The 4,779-nt window shown below is 33.3% G+C and overlaps 1 long non-coding RNA gene across 6 annotated transcripts; it reads right to left on the minus strand.

Annotated features, from left to right (window-relative positions):
* Positions 1–872: 872 nt before the first annotated feature.
* On the minus strand, positions 873–3,879 carry LOC139899123 (uncharacterized). Of its 6 annotated transcripts, none has more exons than XR_011777320.1 (6): positions 3,465–3,879; positions 2,812–3,037; positions 2,411–2,738; positions 2,091–2,202; positions 1,290–1,417; positions 873–1,138 (listed from the first exon to the last, which is right to left on the minus strand). It is a non-coding gene; the product is annotated as an uncharacterized lncRNA (long non-coding RNA). The 6 variants fall into 6 exon arrangements; XR_011777322.1 differs by lacking the exon at positions 873–1,138 and having other exon boundaries at positions 1,185–1,417; positions 2,812–2,859; positions 3,011–3,037; XR_011777321.1 differs by lacking the exon at positions 873–1,138 and having other exon boundaries at positions 1,185–1,417; positions 2,812–2,859; positions 2,938–3,037.
* Positions 3,880–4,779: the final 900 nt, after the last annotated feature.

Consider the following 4,779-nt stretch of genomic DNA (forward strand, 5'->3'; position numbering starts at 1 on the left):
AAGATAATGAGGAAAATGACGGTGCTGAGCAGGGGGAGCCACAACCCCATCTGCGAGATGTTCCAGGACCATCACAAGGAGAAGATGATGGTGGATCTCCTCAGTATATTCCAGAAGTTCGTAGATCTGAATGAGGTCGGATTCCATCGAGTAGATATCGTCATCTCATGTGGAAGAAGTAAACTTGAAAACAATGACGGCTAGTCAACTTTCACAACTCATATGGAAGTAACAAAGTTGAAAACAATTACGGCTAGCCACCATTTTATGTGTTCACACCATCTCGTTCACACCTTTCCACCTCCTTAAAGCTTTCTATAAATATAGGTGAAAACCTCCATTGTACGGCATTCACAAAAAGTGTAATCACAACCTAGTTAGTGTGTGTGAGAAATGTGTAATCCTAACCAAGAGTGAATACATCCCTAGAGACTAGAGAGTGGTGAGAATTCCTAGTGTGTTAGTTTGAGAGTTTTTTGTTTTTGAGTTTTGTAATACTATGTAATCTATTTTTGTGAGTAATAGAGTTATTTTCTCTCAAATTTGTGTCTCCCAACGTCCAGGCAATCCTCTTATAATCACAACAAATTCTTACAAAGCAAATATTTAATAAAATTAGCGGTTAGATTTTTATATAACTAGTGAAGAGGTCCGCGCTTCGCGGCGGATGTTTGTAGTTGTTGTATCTGAAGCATAAAGCGTAAACATTTATAGCCTAACGGTTTAGTTATGTACAAAATGTTTTCTTGCTACACATATTTGTATCTTAGATACTAATGACATGCTCACCATGATTCAAAAATGGTTAACCTGACATTGCAATGAGTATACATAAGTTCCTATTTTCTAATGCAATTAGTTTTAGACTTTTAGTAAGGCATGTATACATATCGATATATATCAAATAATAAATATCAAAATCCAAAAGCCTACCTGTTTCAAGGGAAAACTGTCCAGAACCACCACCAACAGGTGTAGGCCAAAACAACAATTACTATAAACTTTAACCAAAATGTGGGATCACCAGTTTTACGATACAACAGAGATTGTCTGTGACATAAATGTGGTAGCAGTTAAGTACTAAGAACAACCGTAACGAATATACCCCTTTGGCCAGAAGCTATACAAAGAGCTTCACCTGCACATTAATAACGGATAATATATCACAATTTGCAAATTTGTCTCAATCCTTTAATCATCATTCATCAAGCATTTCAAACTGAAGATTTACATAGCATCATACATACATACAACACAAAAGCTTTTTTCTTTGTAACATTCTGAACAACCTTTTCTTAAAAATAGGGAGGATTTCATATAAAGTCCACTTATATGTCTTCTTTGAAAAAATATCAGCGAACACCTTTTGTGCAGTTGTAGAATCACCATCTCACAATAGCCAATTTGCTTTCTCTTGCTGATTAACCAAAAAACTTAAATATTATTAACACGATCCACTCCTAATTTCTATGAAAAAATTCATAGAAACCACCAATATTATTGATGACTGCAACACGGATTCGGGTTTGTTTCATAATAATCCGATATAATATGTTTGAGTTGTTCCATTGCAAAGTATGCTCTCCCACTTCTTTATAGTCGAACTTTTTTTACGACTATTAGGAGCTACAGTTTGAAACTTAGGGCTTATGTAAAATCTATGCTCTATGCATTTAGTAATATGTAGTGTCACATTTGACACTTTTATCACAATGGATTCCAAAGTTATGTTAGTAAGTCCAACAGAAACTAAACAACCTGGAGTCACTACTATGATACCACAAGTATATTTTAGCCTTTTTTAAATGTTGTTGACGTTCGTTTGTACCTAAAACGCATATGGGTATTCATAGTCATGTAAGGACCAAATGGGTCAGTTTCAATCTATTCTCACAAAAAAACAGACACAATAAGCATTTGCATAAACACTTGCAAATTGACTTAACTCAAATCACTGGACATGATCATATAATATCTATCTATGTTCTGATCAACATAACAATGGGCTTGAAAGGCTACATTTACAGACTTGTTTCATCTATACTAAAGTGGGTAATGCAAATGGCAATTACCAAAGTTAACTGAATTACCGAAATATTATAAGGTGTACGCCATCAATCGAACTTCGATGTCAAACCAGCAGCAACACTTTGGCTCACTTAGCCCAAACCTTATACGTATATGAATCAACTCGGTGTAAATCTGTTAGAACATAAAATGGCAAATAATGATGAGTTACTTAGTTTATTAAATACCTAGTGGCGAAACAAAGATGTAAAAGAGTTTATATCTCAAACAAAGATGATTGCCATAAATCTTGTGCTAATGGCATGCCCTAATATATGATAAGGTCATATTATGGTTGCAAGAAGGTAATGCTTTAAATATATTTAGGAAAGGACTGACTAACCAATATAGAGAGAAAGTTGAGCAAAAATAGCTTTCAATGATCATAAATTCGACTGCTACAGATATTTAATCGTCTTGACATATTCTCCAAGTCGTCGAGCATGCCCATCCTATATATCACACATATTATCATTTAATGGGATGATTGTCAACAGTTATAGTGCTGAATATTATATTTTGACGTCAGAAGATAGTGACATGAAGTGGCCAAACTGTTATCAAGGTGGCCATTTTGACCCGTTAGGTAATTGAATGTGGAAATTCGATTTATGTTTTATCTCAAATGACTTTAAAGCAATGTCTCCAAAACCGTTTCCTAGTCGTAGTTCCTGCACGAAAGCAGGGTGATCGTCAAACGAATGTAAGATAATTCATATAAAAGTTCATTTTTTAAACTCGAACCTAGCAAACTTGCATCATGTACATCTTTTGACATCACTCCATGAAATCCTAAAACAACACAAAATCAATCGATCAATAGAAAAATACTAATACATAATGATTTAACTCAAATATAAAACTTTTTGCCTTTTCATCCATCCCATATTTAATAGATCAAACGATCAGTTCAGGTAACTGCAGTTAAATATTTTTATAGTACCTCTGAGTACCGTTCCATTGACCAGGCCTAAAAAAAGTAGGCCAACCATCAGCAACAAAAAAAAAAGTAGGTGTTTTCTTACTAATATATATATATATATATATATATATATATATATATATATATATATATATATATATATATATATATATATATATATATATATATATATACAATTGAAAACAGAGTGTAACACCATCAGGTATATATATATATATATATATATATATATATATATATATATATATATACAATTGAAAACAGAGTGTAACACCATCAGGTTTGTTTGATTTGGGAGCATCACGATGACAGATGCTTAGCGAACGTACAAACTCATGATATTCAATAACACCATTTTTCTTCATATAAATTGTGTCAAATAGCTGCAGCAATGCAATCAATAACGAAAAAAATTCTTACTAACAAATAAGTAAATTCAAAATTGTTTACTCACTCTATCTGCAAATAGATTCTGTATATTGCAATTGCTAAAAAGAGCAAACCCGAAACTGAAACCCTAGTTTGTCAACAATCGTTCAAGATGACTATCATTATAAAAAAAACAATCGTTCAGGAAGATTTGGAACGAACCCTAACCGTTGAGCCACGGGTAGACACGCTTTCTATGCAAGATCTGTCAAAGTTTGTACGGTGGTGTTCGGAATTTCGCGACGGATTTGTTGGTGGTGATGCCATAGAGTAATACGGTGTAATTTTGGCGCAATCGATTGTGGAAAGATGTTGGAGGTGTTGAAGAGAGAGAGATTAGGGTTGATCTGGAAGAAGATGGAGATTACGGGTTGGTAAAAAAAAAAGGCTCTACAGTGTAGCTACAGTATAACAGTATGTTGGGGGACGTGTCTGGTTCTGATTGGATGTCGTTGTCCTATAGTAGTAATAGTAAAGTAATAGTAATGTTTGTGGTCGGTAGCGGAGCTACATGTATGTATTGTGGTGTCAATTGACACCACTCAATTTTTTCTGAGAGCATGTGGTACATATAATTAATAGGTCAAAAGTAAAGTAATAGTAATGTTTGTGGTCAGTAGCGGAGCTACATGTATGTATTGTGGTGTCAATTGACACCACTCAATTTTTTCTGAGAGCATGTAGTACATATAATTAATAGGTCAAAAGTAAAGTAATAGTAATGTTTGTGGTCAGTAGCGGAGCTACATGTATATATTGTGGTGTCAATTGACACCACTCAATTTTTTCTGAGAGCATGTAGTACATATAATTAATAGGTCAAAAGTGCTGGGTTTTCTAGGTTTGACCCCAACCAATTTGATAGGGTCTCACTAAAAACATAATATATCGTGTCATACTCCGTAATTCGTTTAGGAGGCTTAAAGTGAAGAATGAATTGAAAATCACGGCCCAATTATTATTTAATATACGTGGCCCAATTATTATTCATTTCCACCTTTATTACTAGACAAATTTGGAATTGGAATTGCAAGTGAAATTGGAGTTATATTCTAATTTTTCTTTATACTAATAACAATAAAGAATACGTACTACTCCGTAATTCACTAGATATATATAATAATAAATATATAGTTTTATGTTTATCTTTCATTCATCTTTCTTTTTTATCATCAAAACTAAGTTGCAAAGAGCCGTAAAGCATGAAGCCGGGAATCACCACTTCAATTGTTAATTTTACTTAAGGTATTTATCAATATTACTCCGTATTAGCTATCTTTTTGTACTATATGAAATTTTAGGGTTTATTACTCTTTAAGTTATCTGTTTAATTTAATTTG

This window comes from Rutidosis leptorrhynchoides, chromosome 3 (assembly GCF_046630445.1).
Source record: "Rutidosis leptorrhynchoides isolate AG116_Rl617_1_P2 chromosome 3, CSIRO_AGI_Rlap_v1, whole genome shotgun sequence".
NCBI classification, from domain to species: Eukaryota; Viridiplantae; Streptophyta; class Magnoliopsida; order Asterales; family Asteraceae; genus Rutidosis; species Rutidosis leptorrhynchoides.